Below are 22322 nucleotides of genomic sequence, written 5' to 3' on the forward strand. Positions count from 1 at the left end.
TTACTGTCTTGGTTAATGCCTTTACGCTCGAGACTTTGCCACAGCTTTTCATGAACACAGTTGTCAAAGGCCTTCAAAAAGTCGACAAAGAAGACATAGACACGCCCCTTCCGATTGCTGAGGTATTTTTGAATAATGGACTGTAGACTGAAAATACTATCTGTGGTGGAATATCCAGTGCGAAATCCGGATTGCGCTTCGTCCAGTATACTGTTATTTTCAGCCCAGGTAGTTAGTCTATTGCTTAAAATTTTCATGAAAACTTTGCTTAGGCTATTACCAACTGAAATAGCTCTATAATTGTTCGGATCGGTGTTAGAGCCCTTTTTGAACACGGGGGTTATAATGCTCTCACACCACGTTGCAGGCACGTTTCCAGTAGAAAGAACAGCATTAAACAGTTTGTTTAAATATGGCAAAGTGTAGTCAATAGTGCTTTTAAGCATCTCTATGCATATACCGTCTACTCCAGATGAACAGGAACCTTTCAGGGCCCGAACACTTTTCAAGATTTCGTCGTCCGTTATATCGGTGTCGAGTTCGGAGTCATCACTGTCAATGCGCAGGTCATTTAATATGTTTTCTGAGCCAACGTTTAAATCTAAGGAGTCCTTAGCCCTGAAGAGCTCGCTAAAATATTCAGTCCAAGTGTTGTGGTCAATTGGCACTTGCGGTCTCTGTTTATTTACATTGCCTTTTACAGAAGCCCAAAACGCTTTTGGATTTTTTCTATTGGCTATTAGTTTATTTCTCATTTCACGTTGATATAATAACGACTTTGAACGACACACACTTTTAAAAACTCGTTTCTTTGCTAAGTATGTGGTTAGGTCTAATGGTGAGCGTGACTTCCGGTGACGTCGAAGCGAAGCATATTTTTCGTGTTTAGCGTTATCACAGTCTTTATCCCACCATGGAGGCTGCGTTGCCGGAAGTTGCTGCCGGCCGCCTTTCACGCGCATGCATTCACCGCTCTTTTGTAAAATGTCCACGAACTGCTGTTGACTTTCAATAATGTTATTGTCATTGACCATGTTCAATAAGGTGTTAAAAGCAGGCGCGAATGTTTCAATAAATAACGACCGTAACGTATCTTTCCACTTAAACGGCGTGTAGTTGGTTAAGTTCGATTGTGTATTCGGCCTATGTTCAAGCCCATTCCCCGCCTTGTTAATATCAAGTCTTAAACAACAACTTAGTGGAAAGTGATCAGAAATGTCTAGCAATTCTACACCAAAATCGACAATAGTTTCAAAGATATTCGACGATGCCAAGAAGTAATCCACAACACTGTTTCCATTATTAGCAAAACAAGTGTAGTCGCCAGTCAAATCTCTCCCAACTCGACCGTTTACGATGTGTACGTCTAGTGTGCAACATAATTCAATTAGTGATTTTCCGTATCTGTTACATTTCGAGTCACAATTTTGCCGTCGGCGGTCGAAGTTATCCCCAGGATATTCTACATTCTTTTGGTAAACAAAGTCTACATTGTCATCCAGAATAAAATCTTGCATATGACCTGTCCTGGCGTTTAAATCCCCTGCCACAATGAGCGAAATATCATTCATGTCTGATAAAATACAAGTGAGCTTTTCTGATAAAATTTCAATACCGTTATTTGAGTTCGTGTCATATATAGTTGAACCATCTGGAGAAACATACGTAAAAAACAACACAATGTTAGTGGGCAACATAGTAAATTGTTTATCAATATAAAGAACAATGCATTCTTTAAACTCGCTATATATTCGCTTAATAATCCCAATCTCACAGAGCTGTTTTTTTACGAATACAGTCACACCCCCGGAGCCACGAGTGCCTTTCGATAACCGGGGACAGTCCTAGTTTATATATTTTGTAGACAATAAATCGTCGAACTCACCATTTGCAGTCTGCCAAGTCTCGCATAGTCCAATAATATCATACTGTGCGCAAAAAGTTAGAAATTCATCATTACCATAATATTTTCTTAAGCCTTGTACATTTAATGAACATATATTTAATAATGATTGTATATCTGGGTATGTATATGGGCCTCGGCCGACGTCCTATTTATTAACGATAGTTGGTTTCTTAAGATCTTTATCGTACGTGTAACTAACGCCGTCCACAACTAGAAGATCTTGCTTGAAGTGCACATTTTTGCCAGAATCTTTGCACTCTTTAAAGAATGGAAACAGGTCAGTGCGTGCGCGAGATATTCTTTCCGGCAAGTCTTCACTTATTCTGAACGCCATATCCCCAGAGGACTTCCGCTTACCCCTGAAGGCTTTAAGAACAGTTTCTTTGTCAACAAAGCGCGAAAACTGCACAAGTATAGGCCTTGGAGAAGACTTTGTGGGGATCCTGAATGCGTTCTCAATATGCATGTTAGGTTCGTTTATTCCAAGGTCGTGACTAATACTGTCTTTAACGGCTTGTTCTAGGCTGGATGGCGTTTCATTGGGTGCTTCGGGAATGTTGAAAAATTTCAGATTGTTTTTCTTGATTAACATTTCTAAACGCTCTGTTTTCTTCGTTGATGATGAAAGCTCACCTTCTATTTTGTTAAGCTTTTCATTTAACACATTTACGCTAGAGGTGAGTTCAATGTTTTGCTCTTTAAGAACCACATTATCATTTTTGAGTTCTTCCACAGTTTTCTCGAGCGTGTCAAACTTCCGGTTTAGATGCTTGACGTTTTGATGGATCTCGAGGAGAACTGACTTAGCGTCGTTGTCGCTCAGGACGGTATCCTCTGTGTCGTGGGGGTGACTTGGTCGGCCACCGGATGCCAGTGGACCCTGCTGACCACCGGTATGGAGCCAACCGCTGACGCTCGGTTGGCTATGTGGCACGTCCGGTCGTCGGGGTTGCGAGCCTGGTAGGGCGCGAAGATCTGTTTGCGAAGCATCAGGCGTGCTTATGACGTCTTCCGGTTGAGTTTCGGGATCACACTGTGCTCGGCGCTGTGTGCAGCTACGGGACCGGGAGGCCCCACGCCCAGTGGGCCCAGGGTTCGACTCTATGCCGTGGGCGAGAAGTAAGAAGAAAAGTGTATCCTTACAGCCAGTGAAACATATTTCAACTTTAAAGTTTTTGTATGAGTTTTTGTTTTAACTGGTTGTGAAAATGTCCCAATTTTAAATCGCCACAGCGCTGTTGAAATGCCCATTGTCCTGGATTTGAGATATAACGTTTAACAGGGATCAGTGTATTGTCCGTTTATTGTATATACAGTGTCCACTCACCGGTCAGTTTCTAGGTACATAAATCCTTTGTTTATATTCCCGCCGTAAACACTGAACACAAAGAAGCTCATCAAAGTTCACTTTTCAGTGAATTACATCAAAAGTTTTATATCGATGTTAATCACAATGTCTTCCGAACACGTTTTGTTATAAATCCATATGTTTCACATCGGTTTAAACTGAGAAAAATATATTTTTAACGAGAGCGACCTTTCGTGCATTTTCTATCAAGGGACATCACTCGTAAAAAACCAGATGCATAATGGATGGACTGAGGGTGCGTTTCATTAAGAGTCTTCGTCGTACTTGGACTACAATGAAGTTTCAGTTTATTTGTTGAACACACTATTGGCAAAACTAACGGTCTCCAATCTGTGAAGTTCCTATAGATTTCCTAGTAACGACAAAAAAATGTTTATGGAACGGGACAAGAGATCTCTTTTGGTAAGAAGATGTAATCTGACACTCGGCCTTCACGATGCAAGTAAAAGAACCAACAACCTACACCTTCTATTACTACTGTCGCTTTTTCATCATCCTTCTGTCGCGTTTTCTCACCCATCATCATCATCATCATCATCATCATCATCATCATCATCATCATCATCATCATCATCATCATCATCATCATCATCTTTTATTACTACTTAGTAGAAACAGTATCATTAATAAACAAAACAGGTGATCTTATCAGGTTAATATGACTTGACGTCATTTTACTTCAGATTGTGTCATTCGCTTTAACGCTACGCAATGATTAGTTTTATTCAAACGAGAGGAAGGTTTACGAGACGTTTCTTAAAACATTTAAGATTATGATTAAGTTGGTCGTGATTAATGATGACAGGAATTTCAGAAACAAATTGATAGGAACACACAGGGAAGATGAGAGGTGGGGTTCATATGTTTCACAACAACGTACGAGTTGACAGGCTTCAATTTTATTAGGCGTGATATATACATATATAACATAAAAATATACAGTGTAAGATAAAAATAATGTATGTAGAAGATTTTTGATTATTTTAGGGTTGGGACGTTTGTTATTTCGAAGTAGTTGAAAGGGAAATACCGATACACAAGTTGATATGAAATGTATGTCATTGTATATTTCATGCAGTAAGTATGCATGATATGGTCATTTTTTAAAACTCATCCAGGCATGTATGCTAAAAGATGTTGATATTGTTCCCAAGGGATAAGTTTCACAAATGAAATGAACATCACGTTAATGTTGAACAAGAGCTGTCACAGAAATAGCGGGCTCGACTATTCCGCCGCTTTTCAGTGTAAGGATCGAAATGTTTTGGCGAAACATGCATGGATCACTGTTAGATAAGATTTCAATGCAATTCATGTGGTGAGATATTAACATAAATGTGATTACATGGAAAATTTCAACCAGAATGTTTAAGTCTAATGATAAAGGGAAATTATTTGCAAAATGCTGTTATATATCTTGGTTATTCAATTACTTTGAGTGGTTGAATACCATTCTATAAAGTCTCAATGCAATACATCGAGTAGTTGCTGAGAAATTTACCTATGTGTGCTTACACGCAAAACCTTAACCAAAATTTCTATGTCGAATAATAAAGGGCAATTATTTGCATTAAATGAAACTAGAGCTATCGTACATGGGGAAGTTTGATGGTTGAGTACAATTGTATGAGTCTCAATGCAATACATGAAGTAGATGCTTTGATATTTATATAATGTGTGCTTGCACACAAAACCTTAATCAGAACATCTAAGTCGAATAATAAAGGCCTATCATTTGCATTAAATGCAAAGTCAAGTAACCTTACTTGGTTAATTTATAGGTTGGATGGTTGAGCACCATTGTATCAAGTCTCAATGCAATACCTCAAGTAGCGGCTGAGATATTAACCTATGTGTGCTTGCACGCAAAACCTTAACCAGAATTTCTAAGTCGAATAATAAAGTCCTAATTTTTGGATTAAATGCAAACTAGAGTTATCTAACTTGGTCAATTCAGTAGGTTGGATTGTTGAGTACCATTGTTTCAAGTCGCTATCCAATACCTCAAGTACTTAATGAGATATTTACCTATGTGTGCTTGCACGCAAAACCTTAACCAGAATTTCTAAGTCAAATAATAAAAGCCTATAATTTGCTTTAAATGCAAAGTAGAGTTATCTTACTTGGTTAATTAAGTAGGTTGGATGGTTGAGTACCATTGTATTAAGTCTAAATGCGATACTTCAAGAAGTAACTGTGATATTAACGTATGTGTGCTTGCAAGCAAAACCTTAACCAAGGTGTGACGCTGACGCCGACGCTTGGGTGAGTAGTATAGCTCTCCATATTCTTCGAATAGTTTAGCTAAAAATTGATAATATTTATGAAAATACCATCTGCATGCAGACAGAACATGGAAACAAACAACATAGCAAATGAAAAGTGTTTTGTACAAACGAGTAGTACAATGTTTTATTTACATATCAAAATCAACGTAAAGTAGTAATACATTCAGTAAATGTCTGTGTTGGAAATATGTATGTTAGCAAACTATGCATGTTTTGATGAGGTTGGCAATAAACACATGTGTAAATGCACATGAAATATGTATGAACATTATCAACATATACACTGAAAGAACTGGTGCATAAACACTAATAACACATAAATGATTCATTCATACATGTACAAATGTATAAATGAAACATTTATGTGTTATCAGTCTTTATGCACCATTTTCAATAAAAGTTTCAGTATAAAGCAACAACTAGTACAAAAAAATGTGGACATTGCAGCATTGCTATATTATTATAGATGGCACAGTGTAATTGCAAGCATGTTTAGTTGTGGAATACGAATGCGTAGAGATGCTTATGAGTAAGAGCTGAGCATCGTTAATAAAGATTCAGTAAAATATACATCGAAATTGGCTGGTGAAATAAACAGAACATCCGAAAAGTTTATGGTCAGTTCTCGTATTCAAAACAAGTGACAGTTTGTGTGCTCCTCCTCATAATGATTTCCATGACAACAGGGCAATGGTCCATTTAGAACGTCTGAATGTTCTTCGGATAGTGATTTGAAGGCATGTTACATCACAGCTGAGTACTCAGAGCTGAGTAAATCAATACCATGGTGGCGTTGAGTTCCTGAAGGCTTCAGTTTTCTAAAAGTACATGTACCACATACATAGTCATTAATATTCATTGCATTATAGAATTAGGGAGTGACTACAACACATTTTTTTGGAACTTAATAGAAACTTCTATTTTTATTTTATGTGTGCTGAAATTTCTAAGTAGTTGTTCATTTTATATGCACACACAAGCAGGTCTAAATGAACAAGAGACGTCATTTGAAGGTGAAATGGTGGGAACTGATTCATTTCTGAAAAATGCATGCATTTAAAGTATGATGGAAAAAGAAATGCAATGCAATGTAATGCATTCTATGAAAGTAAATAGTAAATAAAACCTGACCTGTTGGTATCTGAATTACATGCAACATGTCAACATTTAATGTTAATCAAAAATATACCAAGCCCTAACAATACATATATGACAGATAACTGTGGTTGAGCCTATTTAAGCATCATTTGTTCAGAAACAGACTTCAAAACTCTATTTTCAGGCTAAATGCAACACATACTGAAAGTTTGGAAATGATATATTAAACAATAAATGAATGAGACAAATATTAGCACCTGTGGTATTTTCATAAAACGCAGAAACAGCCATTTCCCTCAAATGGTAAGCTGCAAACCGTTGAAGAGCCATTATTTCCTAATGCATTGGAATAATTTGACCAAGTAAAGTTTTCCTTGTAGCTTTCAATGGTGTCTATAGAACAACACCACAAAAAATGGCCTGCCTGCTCTTTTAAGATTTTTTCTAAGCAAAATAAGGTTTTTGCACTTCTTTTGCGCTTATAGTTTTATATAAATATGAGGCCCAAGGGCCTATGCTCTGATAGCTGGGTTTGTGTGGTCAACATCACTGTTTTCGAAAAGAACCAATCCCTTATGGGTATCTCAATACTCAAAACTTTTTGTCATGTTCGCAAGCATTTATTACACAATAACATTTTTGATACTATCAAGGCCCATAATCTAATCATTTCAAGGCCCATAATCTAGGCATTCATGGGCAGATCTAGCTGGTTTTCAAAAGGATTCCACCTCTAATGGATATCCAAATACTGTACAAGTTTCATCAAGATACAATTAAAACTGAAGACTGTATCGTGTTAACGAGCAATTGTTTACTGACATATATACCGATTTTTTTAACTATCAAGGCCCATAATCTAGGCATGCATGGGCGGATCTGGCTGGTTTTCCAAAGGAACCGAGCTCATATGGATATGTAGATACTGTACAAGTTTCATCGAGATACAATCAAAACTATAGGCTGTATCTTGTTAACGAGCAATTGTTTGCTGACAAACTGATTTTTTTTATACTATCAAGGCCCATAATCTAGGCATGCATGGGCGGATCTGGCTGAAAGGAACTGAGCTCTTATGGATATGTAGATACTGTACAAGTTTCGTCGAGATACAATCCACTGAAGGCTGTATCGTGTTAACGAGTAATTATTTACCGACACGCTGATTTTTTTATACTATCAAGGGCCATAATCTTGGCATGCATGCGCGGGTTTGGCTGGTTTTCGAAAGGAACCGAGCTCTTATGGATATGTAGACACTGTACAAGTTTCACTAAGATACAATCAATACTGAAGGCTGAATCGTGTTAACGAGCATTTGTTTACAGGATTTGTATACTATCAAGGCCCATAATCTAGGCATGCATGGTCGGATTTGGCTGGTTTTCGAAAGGAACCGAGCTCTTATCGATATGTAGATACTGTACAAGTTTCATCGAGATACAATCAAAACTGAAGGCTGTATCGTGTCAACATGAATTGTTTACAGATGCACGGACGCACATATTACGTACAAATTACATTCGCATAAGCTCTTCTGGCCTTTGGCCAGTAGAGCTAAAAATGACATAGAGCCAAACTGAAATGCTTCAACTTGTCAAAATTTTGCTTTTCTTATCCACTTATTATAGTTATATACAAAGTAACAGAACTGTTCAGTTTAACAAAAGAAATTTAGTGATAATGTGTTTATAGACAGTCTAAACACCACTTCATGTAAAATTGTTTGCTTCCGGGACAAATGGCACAACAAAAGAAATGGCAAGAAAACACCAAAAGTGAAAGATTCATGACAACTGCTAGTGTTTTCATGTATGAGGTGGCTACATGATGTAGAAAATGCAGAGATATCATCAACATGCCCATTTTTATTTTAATTTTACTTTAAGTATCTGTTTTGAAGGCTAGATTTGGCATTAAGAGGACAGCACTTCACCAATGTCTATAAGTTGCTTATTTACACCTGATTTGCTATAAATCTCACTCATTTGATCATTTACACAATAACAATTACTACAGAGTTGACTTACATCTTCATTCTTCTGAAATATTGGATTCAGAGCTGCATCTCCTGGATTCAGATTGCAGGACTACTGCCGGGAGGAAATAGGCGCAGCTAACTGGAGTTTATTAGCACATCATGATCTGCAAGCAAGACACAAAAGCAATGTTTTACACTTATAAAACTATCTGCCAATACTGTTAAAGTTTGAAAAAGGCATGTAAACACTCATTTGAGGCATACACGTCAACCTTTTATGTGGTCATAAATATGATAAATATGCAGAAAAGCTCATGAATTGAAAGATTTTCAGGACAAATTTTATGAAATATATAGTCTTTTGGACATTTTGCTTTCAATTTTTAACAATTCAACGGTTAATCTCATCTTATTGAGTACCCAGATGCATTTTGAAAGCATTAAAACCAGACATGCTTAGAATTTCTTCTTACTTGGAGACGGTATTCCTTTCTCTGAAATCCTTGCTGAGAGCCGGTATGTAAAAATCACATGAAACCACATTTTTACCAGCACTGGTTCTTGTCCTTGAAAATTCCCCTGTGGCTACAGCAACCAGGCTGGCTATTGAAATAAACAATACATTAGGGTTTTAAGACATTAATAATGTATTAATTTAAGGTTGTTTTTTTAATGCATGAAGGGAAAAGGCTCTAATCTTGATGAAAGCGGCTCACTTTTTATTTCTTTTGCCTTGAGAAATGTCAAGTTTTTCAGTGTATAAACTGAATAAATAAATAAATAAATAAATATATATGAATGATTGATAGAATGAATTAATGAATTAATGAAAGGTGGCATTATTTCTTTAAAATAGGGATCTCATTGTGTTGTTGTGATTGTTGAAGTAGATGTTTTCTTGTCCATAAGCTCAAAATCATATGCACACTAAATAAAACATCATTCTGCATCAAATGTGCAGTAAATTTTGTTTAATTGCTTATAGAATTTTAAATAAATGTAATGTCTGCTTAAAAGAGCAAACAAAATGTGCGAATAGATGCACTATTCAGACCAAAGACTAATACAAGTCAGCAGTTTCATTAGAAAAAAATATTATTATCAAAGCCGCACAAGAAATGATCGACAAACAACATGAAAGAAATTCATTTAGGAATGGAACAAACAGTATCAATGGGCTTATATGACCCGAACTTACTCACTTTATACTTCAGTTTGGATACAATTTTCCATTATATGACCTACTCACAAATTACATCATGTCGACATGTTGGCATACACCAAATACAGCTCGGCCGGGTGGGCAGCTCGACGGGCGGGCTGTCTGGCTGGTTATTTACAGTTCCTCCCGAGTCTGTTTAAAATATTGAGAAAGGAAAATAAATAAATCAACAACACCTACCCTAACATACAATCATTGACGCCCTTATAGCCTATACAACATACTCAATTAACACATATCTGGCATACCAGTTTAAATTGATGGGTTCGTTCAACTTTTAAGTTTTCCTCTACGACCAAAAGCTGCTCATGATAGGTGCGATGAAGCCAACACTTGAAGATGAACCCAATATCACGTTTCAGTCAGAAAACTACTGATGTAACCTAAATCTGTCATTTTTCTTGGGCTTTATTTTATATAAACACGTCTTTATTACATACTGTAAACATATTTGAGAACGAAACGGTACAAAACTGGGGACGAACACAAACTTTGTGAAAAAACATGTTTTTTTTTACAAATATTTAAAGAATAGACATAAAATGTATTCATTCTTAATGTTTACAGCTATTTACACAAGGTGTACTTGCAGTTTGAAGCTGTCAGCAACTGTTTCATGCATTAATCATCAAACATCTGACTAAGTGAAAACTGTAGTTTCACTTCGCGGCAGCCATTTTGGATTTTTGTTTACATTTTGGCAAAGTCTATAAATGGTCTAAGAACGTTCAAAGTCCAGTTGTTTTCGTATCAAAAGTGATAAAAAAAACTATAAGAGACCCCTCCCATGCTTAAATGCAAACCAAATAATCCTTTGTACTTGCCTTAAAACATGAAAAAAACATGTTCGTGAAGTTGGCAGCCCAGCAGCCCAGCAGCGTGAAGTCAGCAGCCCAGCAGACTGGCAGCCTAGCAGCGTGAAGTTGAAAAGTGGAGTAAAGTGATGTTTTTAGTTCACACGAAAAGAATAGTGTAACTGTTTTTAAATGATTCATTTGAGCATTTTTGCGTCATTTAAAGGGGTGTTTTGCAAACGAACTTTTGTGAATGTTTTGTTTTCATTTTTTCGGCTTTGAAAACATGAATTTCTGAATTTTCCGTGTTGTTAGAAAAGACAATATTCAGCATATAACGCTCTGATGCGTAGTGTGGTAATGGGAAACTAAATTACAGCTTAAATGGCAAAATGAAGTGTTTTGAATTTGAAGACGCGCTTTTTTCTTACAAAAACGACGGGAAACTTCGCACGATTTCGTCTTAGCAGAGCGATAAAAATCGAGTGAAATTCTAGCAAGAATACGTTAAATAATTAGTGTTCTGTAACATTTTACATATTATCTTTGCTTTAAAGTCATTAAACTTGGAATCATCCGAACGTTACACATAGTTAAAGCCTTGTATCCAGCCCGTGTAAAAATATCGTTATACGCTTCAGGCTGCCCGGGGCTGCTGGGGGCTGCCAGACAACTAAAGTCGAAAAGTGGAGTAAAGTGATGTTTTTAGTTCACACAAAAAGAATAGTGTTATTGTTTTTAAATGATTCAATTGAGCATTTTTGCGTCAATTAAAGGGGTGTTTTGCAAACGAACTTTTGTGAATGTTTTTTTTTTCATTTTTTCGGCTTTGAAAACATGAATTTCTGAATTTTCCGTGTTGTTAGAAAAAACAATATTCAGCATATAACGCTCTGATGCGTAGTGTGGTAAGGGGAAACTAAATTACAGCTCAAATGGCAAAATGAAGTGTTTTGAATTTGAAGACGCGCTTTTTTCTTACAAAAACGACGGGAAACTTCGCACGATTTCGTCTTAGCAGAGCGATAAAAATCGAGTGAAATTCTAGCAAGAATACGTTAAATAATTAGTGTTCTGTAACATTTTACATCTTATCTTTGCTTAAAGTCATCAAACTTGGAATCATCCGAACGTTACACATCGTTAAAGCCTTGTATCCAGCCCGTGTAAAAATATCGTTATACGCTTCAGGCTGTCCGGGGCTGCTGGGGGCTGCCAGAAAACTAAAGTCGAAAAGTGGAGTAAAGTGTTTAGTTCACACAAAAAATAGTTTTAATGTTGAAAAGTGTTCATTTTAGTATTTTGCGTCATTTAAAGAGTGCTTTGTAAACGAACTATTGTGAATGATTTTTTTTTTCATTTTTTTCGGCTTTGAAAACATGAATTTCTGAATTTTCCGTATTGTTAAGTTATTAAACTTGTTAATATTCGAACGTTTCAGAAGTAAAATACCATAAAACGCCCGGGGCTGCCCGGGGCTGCCCGGGGCTGCTCGGGGCTGCCGGAAAACTAAAATTGAAAAGTTGAGTAAAGTGATGTTTTAAGTTCACACTCAAAGAACAGTGTAAATGTTGAAAAAGTATTCATTTTAGTATTTTCGTCATTTAAAGGGTGTTTTGCAAACGAATTATTGTGAATGATTTTTTTTTTTCATTTTTCATATACTAGAAGCCATGTATCCAGCACGAGTAAAAATAATATAAAACGCCTGGGGCTGCCCGGGGCTGTCAGACGCGTGAAATTAAAAAGTGGAGTAAAGTGATTTCTTTAGTTCACAAAAAAGGAATAGTGTACATGTTTTTAAATGATTCATTTTAGTATTTTTGCTTCAGTTTAAGGTGTGTTTTGCAAACCAGTGAATGATTTTTTTCATTTTTTTATGTATTTTTTTGGCTTTGAAAACTGGAAACCGACGGGAAACTTCACACGAGTTCGTCTTAGCATAGCTGCTTATCTGCCCAGCTGCTTAGCTTTTGACTTCACGCCGTCAGTCTTCAAGACTGCTAACTCACGCTGCTATGCTGCTAGTCTGCTAGGCTGCTGACTTCACGCTGCTAGGCTGTCAGTCTGCTGGGCTGCTGACTTAACGCTGCTAGGCTGCCAGTCTGCAGGGCTGCTGACTTCACGCTGCTGGGCTGCTGGGCCGCTGACTTCACGCTTCTAGGCTGTCAGTCTGCTGGGCTGCTGACTTCACGCTGCTGGGCTGCCAGTCTGCCGGGCTGCTGGCTTCAAGTTGCTGGGCTGCTGACTTCACTCTGCTAGGCTGTCAGTCTGCTGGGCTGCTGACTTCACGCTGCTGGGCTGCCAGTCTGCTGGGCTGCTGACTTCACGCTGCTGGGCTGCTGGGCTGCCAGTCTGCCAACTTCTGAACTTCTGATGAATATTTCATCATCTAATTTTAACTATAAATAGCCACATGGTTCTCCGCAAATGTTGATATATGTGTTTTAAAGGGTGTATAAAACCGGTACCAGCATTTGGTCGCCTTCCGTGGAAAATTAATATTCATGAGATTCATAAGGGGAGATTGCTACAATCGACTTGGCATCACTACAGTACATTCATACAACTACATAGTGGGTCACCTAAGGTCACGAAACTGTGTGAGCCACGAACGGCACGAATGCATAAACTAACGAAAAGCATAATATACGTCATCAAAAATAGCTAGATGAACTACACAAATTCACATCCTAATCTAAACAAACTAAATAATAGAATAAACACGCAGGTTTATGATTAAGGCCTCTCAATTAATGTAGGTCACGCACATAAACAACGCACATTGACAGGTAAATATATGTACAGTGTAAATATTGAAGCAATTTCAATAACTGTCATGCCACGCACACGTAGAGCCGTTCATGTGTAACAATCTGATTATAAAATACTTACAATACACATTTATTCCAGCTGAAGTCCATGAGACACTCTTAGGCAGTGCGCTTACAAAATGGCGACGATCGAAAAGTGAAATGACTATAATCCATGCTAAATACAAGCGGAGTAATCTGTATTATATACTTTATCGATATACGGTTTCAAAAAAGCATTCACTTCGTTCAGATAATTTGTTTATTGATCAGTAAAATAGCGTTTTAATATCCTTTCATTTTTAAGGAAATTTTAAAATTGTTTGGAATCGATTAATCAATTATGGTAATGTAAAACAAACAATACGTAGTTTGAACCCGTAAACTGTTAATTAAGTTAAACCATTTTTCGCGTAGATACTACTAATATATCAACTTTCGATTACAGTTATAAAAAAGTATATAATTATGTAAATTAACGGAAATCCATTATTGTATCATATTCGTATGCCCCTACCCGCGAAAAAGAGCTATACCGAAAATCCTACGGATGATAACATAATGGTAAACCAGGGACTGTCTTACATGTGTTTTAACCTTTCAAACGGAAATACGGCTTAAGCAAAAATCGATTCGGGCAACTTACACTTTGCCTGTGAAGTTATCAGAACAAACATGCCCTCCGTATGTTAACCCTGAACGTATATATATATATTTCATTTCACGAAATCTTAATATTTTAACTATGAATGGCTGAAAAATAGAAAAACGGCTGGAAGGCCAATATGGTGCTACCAATGTACCCTTAGCATTGGACTGCTTTAAGAAATGTAAAGCCCCGGAAATCAAATACACTGGAGGAACTAACCAATTATTTTCATTATCCCAAGCATATATGCTTCCCAGTGTAAGTAACAACGAATTTAAGCCTGGTCATTTAGTGTTGAACGAATGCCGAATCTATCTGCATTATGTGGCCCCTACATCTCTTCTAAATATGAAAAAAATCTGGTGATACATCGTAATCGTCGTAATCGATTATTCTACGAAAACTATCAGCAATACAGTTCATGTCTTTTGCAGTCGGCAAAGCATTATACAAATAGCCTAAGCTCGCAGAGCTTTCATAAAGAAATATAATAGATGTAAAATGGCTAGGGAAATAGAATGTACAGGTACGATGACATAAGTAGTCCCAACATACATTACAAAGACGGTATAAAGTATTATATTAATACTAAAACGATAAGTTTAAGATCAATTACTTAAGACATATGATTTATGTATAATGGAAAACATAAAAACTCCTTTATTAAAAATAAAGTGGAGAAATAAAAACAACAAAACAAAAACAACAAAAACAACAACAGCAACAACAACAACATATTATAACCTGCGAAAAGGAAATAATTATCGCTAATAAACTTATGGTAAAATGTATTTTATCCCATTCACATTTTAGATACAGTAATTGACTAGCTAAATATAATTTCCACGCTTCAAAATTATCAATATTTCTACTGTATTGTTAAAAAACCCGTTTGGTTACGGCGGGAAATGTTTTAGGCGGAAAATGTACTCGTGCTCGGAGTTTTAATGAGCCTACGGGGCATTGACCAATGTTGAATGTTTTATTTCGCAGCTTGATAGTTACTTGTATAACATTAAAACTATGTCGGAAAACGAACATGATTTAAAAGATAAGGTTGGTGAAGAAATAAAAGAATATTTTGATGGTCAATTTTCTGCTTTAAAGAGGAATTTTCAGGAGTTGGCGGCGGAGAACGTGAGGATAAATGTCAGAACAGATTGTTCAATTGTTCATTGAAGTCTTTGTCAAACAGATTTCTTTTCAATTCTGAAGTTTAAGACATTTTTGACTACGCCACTAAGGTACGAAAAAAGAGCATGAGAATTTACCATAGACATCTTAAGACGTTGCACATATGATACATACTGAATGAAAAATATATATTCAATAAAATGCTTAGTACTTAGTAAAACCTGCTCTTAAGCTATGCATTAGCGCTATCCGGAATTAATAAAACACTGCCAAGGCAAGGGAGAGAACCACCCAATACCATTCTATTGTCGTGCAGGAGTTTACATGCATGTTATGTATTCACTCGTTTTATTAACCATTATTTTATTAAAACATTTTACGTTTGTTATAAAAAGTTTAAATAAATAAGATAATTATGCTTTTTTCTTAATCTTTTTTTTGAAATTATTTTGAGGTAAAGGGAAATGCTCAGCTTCTTATACTGCATGTTATACCATTTTCAGGTTTTTTTATGAATTTACTAAGATATAAATAGTGTAACTAAAAAACATCGAAGTTGAAATATCCATATTATTCAGGCGGATACCGTCGGTTTCACTCTGCAATCACCAGGGCTGAATATAACCTGCCTCTCAAACTGAAGCTGGTACCCAGAACAAAATTCTGTTTGTGATATCCATGACTTTCAAACAACCAGTATCCAACGGTTGCTTCGTTTAAATACAGCAAGGGCATGTGATAGCGACGATGGACAATAAGCACATTTACGGATCTCAGTCAGCCATGCAGTGTCTGCCTGACCATCTGATAAAATCTTGACCAACAATAAGATGATGCTTATGCTGCAGTCATGATATTGGTAAATTAAAAGTTATTAAATTTAAACACGTATGATCATCTGATTGTTAGTTCAGGACGTCGCAAATGTAAAACGTAGACGTCATTGGATATCTACGAAAATATATGAACAAATATTGGAGCGGAGTTATATTGCCGTGCTTCTGGAGATAATTGCATGTATTTTTGCATACTACAAGAAAAATCTAGTGACATTTCAAATAAAGCGATATCTTTTCCATAAGGTTAGACTCTTGAATATAATGTGTAAAGGATATAAACTATATTTACCTCGTTATCGATACTAGATGAAAACGATGTCAGTTCGCACCTTTAACTGACTTTTGACGGGATTGTCCAAGTCGTTCCGGACACAGCAAACCAATAAATACTCAACACCTACCGGTTTTCGAACGGGGGCCCTTCAGGGCCACGTTCATAGTAGGCACATCAGATCGTTACTACAAATGATTACACGGTGATTCGGTCGAAATAATGCGCTCATTGAATGCTTGAATACACATGACATCTTTTAACTTCAACAAAACTGAATTGATGTATAGTAATGTACACTTGAACTCGTACATTTTGCATATTCCTGAAAATGCAGCTTAAAAAAATCACAAAATGAAGACAACATATTTATACGCAACCGCTCGAAAACGGCGAAAAACTAAGTGTATTGTTACAGGTGTGAGTCGGTTATAAGAAGTAGTTACCATAATTGATTAATCGATTCCAAACAATTAAAAAAAATCCTTAAAAATGAAATGATATGTAAACACTATTTCACTGATCAATAAACAAACAAACGAAGTGAATGCTTTTTGGAAACCGTATATCGATAAAGTATATTATACAGATTACGCCGCCTCTATTTAGCATGATCATTTCACTTTTCGATCGTCGCCATTTTGTAAGCGCCCTGCCTAAGAGTGTGTCATGGACTTCAGCTGGATTAAATGTGCATTGTAAGTATTTTATAATCAGATTGTTACACATGAACGGCTCTACGTGTGCGTGGCATGACAGTTATTGAAATTGCTTCATTATTTGCACTGTATACATATTGTTCTTTGTGCAAATATCTGTGTTTTACCTGCGTTGTTTATGTGCGTGACCTACATTAATTGAGAGGCCTAAATCATGAACCTGCGTGTTTATTCTATTATTTAATTTGTTTAGATTACGATGTGAATATGTGTAGTTCATCTAGCTTATTTTGATGACGTATATTATGCTTTTCGTTAATCTATGCATTCGTGCCGTTCGTGACTTACACAGCTTCGTGACCTTAGGTGACCTACTACGTAGTTACATACCATGAATGTACTCAGTAGCGATGCCAAGTCGATTGTAGTTATCTCCCCTTATGAATCTCATGAATATAAATTTCTCACGGAAGGCGACTCAATGCTGGTTCCGGTTTTATACACCCTTTAAAAGACGTATATCAACATTTGCGGAGAACCATGTGGCTATTTATAGAATTAGATGATGAAATATTCTGGGATCCAGTCAGAGTTCACTGAAAACGAAAGTGAAAATTTGATTAAACGTTTTTTTTTCATGTTTTAAGGCAAGTACAAAGGATTATTTGGTTTGTATTTAAGCATGGGAGGGGTCTCTCATAGTTTTTATCACTTTTGATACGAAAACAACTGGACTATGAACGTTCTTAGACCATTTATAGACTTCGCCAAAATGTAAACAAAAATCCAAAATGGCTGCCGCGAAATGAAACTACCTGGTACAGTTTTCACTTAGTCAGATGTTTGATGATTAATGCATGAAGCAGTTGCTGACAGCTTCAAAATGCAAGTACACCATGTGTAAATAGGTGTAAACATTAAGAATGAATACATTTTATGTCTGTTCTTTAAATATTTGTTAAAAAAACATGTTTTTTTTCACAAAGTTTGTGCACTAAGTTGTGTTCGTCCCCAGTTTCGTACCGTTTCGTTCACAGATATGTTTACAGTATGTAATAAAGACGTGTTTATATAAAATTAAGCCCGAGAAAAATTCCAGATTTAGGTTACATCAGTAGTTTTTTAACTGAAATGTGATATTGGGTTCATCTTCAAGTGTTGGCTTCATCGCACCTGTCATGAGCAGCTTTTGATCGTGGTGGATCACTTAAAAGTTGAACCCATCAATTTAAACTGGTATGCCAGGGATGTGTTAATTGAGTATGTTGTGTAGGCTATAAGGGCGTCAATGATTGTATGTTTGGGTGTTGTTGATTTATCTATTTTCCTTTCTTATTATTTTAAACAGACTCGGGAGGAACTGTAAAGAACCAGCCAGACAGCCCGCACGCCGAGCTGCCCACCAGGCCGAGCTGTACTTTGTGTATGCCAACATGCCGACATGCTGTAATTTGTTAGTACTTCAAGATCATATAATGGAAAATTGTATCCAAACTGAAGTATAATTTGAGTAAGTTTGGGTCATATAAGCCCATTGATACTGTTTGTTCCATTCCTTAATGAATTCCTTTTATGTTGTTTCTCGATCATTTCTGGAGCGGCTTTGATAATAATATTATTTTCTAATGACACTGCTGACTCGTATAAGACTTTGGTCGTTATTGTGCATCTATTCGCACATTTTGTTTGCTCTTTTAAGCAAACATTACATTAATTTAAAATTCTATAAGCAAATAAACAAAACTTACTGCACATTTGATGCAGAATGATGTTTTATTTAGTGTGCATATAATTTTGAGCTTATGGACAAGAAAACATCTCCTTCAACAATCACAGCAACACAATGAGATCCCTATTTTAAAGAAATAATGCCACCTTTTATTAATTCATTTATTCATTCCATTAATCATTCATATATATTCATTTATTTATGCAGTTTATACATTGAAAAACTTGACATTTCTTAAAGCAAAAGAAATGAAAAGTGAACTGCTTTCATAAAGATTAGAGTCTTTTCCCTTCATGCATTAAAAAAATCAACCTTAATACATTATAAATGTCTGAATGTTTTGTTTATTTCAATAGCGAGCCTGGTTGCTGTAGCCACAGGGGACAAGAACCAGTGCTGGTAAAAATGTGGTCTCATGTGGTTTTCCATACCGGTATTCAGCAAGGATTTCAGAGAAAGGAATACTGTCTCCAAGTAAGAAGAAATTCTAAGCATGTCTGGTTTTAATGCTTTCAAAATGCATCTGGGTACTCAATAAGATGAGATTAGCCTTTGAATTATTAAAATCTGATAGCAAACTGTCCAAAAGACTTTATATTTCATAAAATTTGTCCTGAAAATCTTTCTATTCATGAACTTTTCTGCATATTTATCACATTTATGACCACATAAAAGGTTGTGTATGCCTCAAATGAGTGTTTACATGCCTTTTTCAAGCTTTAACAGTATTGGCAGATAGTTTTATAAGTGTAAAACATTGCTTTTGTGTCTTGCTTGCAGATCATGATGTGCCAATAAGCTCCAGTTAGCTGTGCCTTTTTCCTCCCACCGGTAGTCCTTCAATCTGAATCCAGGAGATGCAGCTCTGAATCCAATATTTCAGGAGAATGAAGGTGTTAGTCAACTATGTAGTACTTGTTTGTGTGTAAATGATCACAAGAGTGAGATTTATAGCAAGGCAGGTGTAAATAAGCAACTTATAGACATTGGTGAAGTGATGTACTCTGATTTTAATTCCAAATCTAGCCTTCAAAACAGATACTTAAAGGCCAGAACAGCTTATGCGATGGTAATTTGTACGTAGTATGTGCGTCTTTAAACAATTCATGTTTACACGATACAGCCTTCAGTTTTGATGGTATCTTGATGAAACCTGTACAGTATTTACATATCCATTAGAGCTCGGTTTCTTTTGAAAACCAGCCAGATCCGACCATGTTTGACTAGATATGGGCCTTGATCGTATAAAAATCCTGTAAACAATCGCTCATTAACACAATACAGCCTTCAGTTTTGATTGTATCTCGATAAAACTTGTACGGTATCCACATATCCATAAGAGCTTGGTTCCTTTCGAAAACCAGCCAGATCCGCTCAGACATGCCTAGATTATGGGCCTTGATAGTATAAAAAAATCAGTTTGTCAGTTAACAATTGTTCGTTAAAATGATACAGCTTTCAGTTTTGATTGTATCTCGATGAAACTTGTACAGTATCTACATATCGATAAGAGCTCGGTTCCTTTTGAAAACCAGCCAGATCGACTCAGCCAGTAGAGCATATGCCCTTTTGGGCCTCTTGTTTATATAAAACTCTAAGCGCAAAAGAAGTGCGAAAACCTTATTTTGCTTAGAAAAAAACTAAGAAAAAAGAGTAGGCAGGTCATTTTTGTGGTGCTGTTCTGTAGACAACATTGAAAGCAACAAGGTAAACTTTACTTGGTCAGATTATTCCAATGCATAAGGAAATAATGGCTCTTCAAAGGTTTGCAGCTTACCATTTGAGGGAAATGGCTGTTTCTGCTTTTTATGAAAATACCACAGGTGCTAATACTTGTCTTAATCATTTATTGTTTAATATATCATTTCCAAACTTTCAGTATGTGTTGCATATAGCCTGCAGATGAACTATATGAGTTTTGAAGTCTGTTTCCCCCTCTATCATGCAATGAATATTAATGACTATGTATGTGGTACATGTACTTTCAGAAAACTGAAGCCTTCAGGAAGTCAATGCCACCATGGTATTGATTAATTCAGCTCTGTTGTACTCAGCTGTGATGTAACATGCCTTCAAGCCATTATCCGAAGAACATTCAGACGTTCTAAATGGACCATTGCCCTGTTGCCATGGAAATCATTATGAGGAGGAGCACACAAACTGTCACTTGTTTTGGATATCAGATGTACCACGAACTGACCATAAACTTTTCAGATGCTCTGTTTATTTCATCAGCCAATTTCGATGTAAATTTTACTGAATAATGACAAACAGTCTTACTCATAAGCATCTCTTACTCATTCGTATTCCACAACTAAACATGCTTGCAATTACACTGTGCCATCTATCATAATATAGCAATGCTGCAATGTCCACATTTTTTTTGTACCAGTTGTTGCTTTATACTGAAACTTTTATTGAAATGGTGCATAAACACTGACAACACATCAATGTTTCGTTCATACATTTGTACATGTTCTTTCAGTGTTGATAATGTTGACATATTTCATGAACATTTACACATGTGTTTATTGCCAACCTCATCAAAACATGCTTAGTTTGCTCGCATACATATTTCCAAAACAGACATTTACTGAATGTATTACTACTTTACGTTGATTTTGATATGTAAATAAAACATTGTACTACTTGTTTGTACAAAACACTTTTCATTTGCTATGTTGTTTGTTTCCATGTTCTGTCTGCATACAGATGGTATTATCATATCAATTTTAGCTCGACTATTCGTAGGATATGGAGAGCTATACTACTCACCCAAGTGTCGGCGTCACACCTTGGTTAAGGATTTGCGTGCAAGCACACATAGGTTAATATCTCAGTTACTTCTTGAGGTATCGCATTGAGACTTGATACAATGGTACTCAACCATCCAACCTACTTAATTAACCAAGTTAGATAACTGTACTTTGCATTTAATGCAAATTATAGGCTTTTATTATTTGACTAAGAAATTCTGGTTAAGGTTTTGCATGCAAGCACACATAGGTAAATATCTCATTAAATACTTGAGGTATTGCATTGAGACTTGAAACAATGTTACTCAACCATCCAACCTACTTAATAAACCAAGTAAGATAACTCTACTTTGCATTTAAAGCAAATAATAGGCTTTTATTATTTGACTTAGAAATTCTGGTTAAGGTTTTGCGTGCAAGCACACATAGGTAAATATCTCATTAAGTACTTGAGGTATTGCATTGAGACTTGATACAATGGTACTCAACAATCCAATCTACTGAATTAACAAAGTTAGATAACTGTAGTTTGCATTTAATCCAAATAGAGCGTTCCCGATAGGTGACCTAGTTTCCGGTGTCCTCCATCTTGGTAGACAAGTGCGCGCACCGGTAGAAAATGGCGACGATTAAAAGAAAACCAGTGTTATCGTGTAAAAAAAAGTCAAATTCTAAAGTGAGTGGGAATTCTATCGAGTGTGAAGAGGTTTTTTTGTATCGAGATGGACTAGATGCATTAGAAAAGAATCGTTATGTGGACAAATTGACCGTAATTCACGGGTAAGACCCCTTCTGTGGTCAACGGATGAAACCA

General features: G+C 36.3%; 2 long non-coding RNA genes across 2 annotated transcripts; one reads left to right on the plus strand and one right to left on the minus strand.

Annotated features, from left to right (window-relative positions):
• Positions 1–4172: 4172 nt before the first annotated feature.
• LOC128215006 (uncharacterized) lies at positions 4173–13638 on the minus strand. Its single transcript, XR_008258023.1, has 5 exons — positions 13554–13638; positions 9892–9996; positions 9116–9245; positions 8692–8806; positions 4173–6381 (listed from the first exon to the last, which is right to left on the minus strand). It is a non-coding gene; the product is annotated as an uncharacterized LOC128215006 (long non-coding RNA).
• Positions 13639–18402: 4764 nt separating this feature from the next.
• LOC128215007 (uncharacterized) lies at positions 18403–22047 on the plus strand. The gene is made up of 4 exons (XR_008258024.1): positions 18403–18533; positions 19109–19226; positions 19533–19647; positions 20741–22047. It is a non-coding gene; the product is annotated as an uncharacterized LOC128215007 (long non-coding RNA).
• Positions 22048–22322: the final 275 nt, after the last annotated feature.

The sequence above is a fragment of the Mya arenaria genome, chromosome 13 (genome assembly GCF_026914265.1).
Source record: "Mya arenaria isolate MELC-2E11 chromosome 13, ASM2691426v1".
In the NCBI taxonomy this organism is placed as follows: Eukaryota; Metazoa; Mollusca; class Bivalvia; order Myida; family Myidae; genus Mya; species Mya arenaria.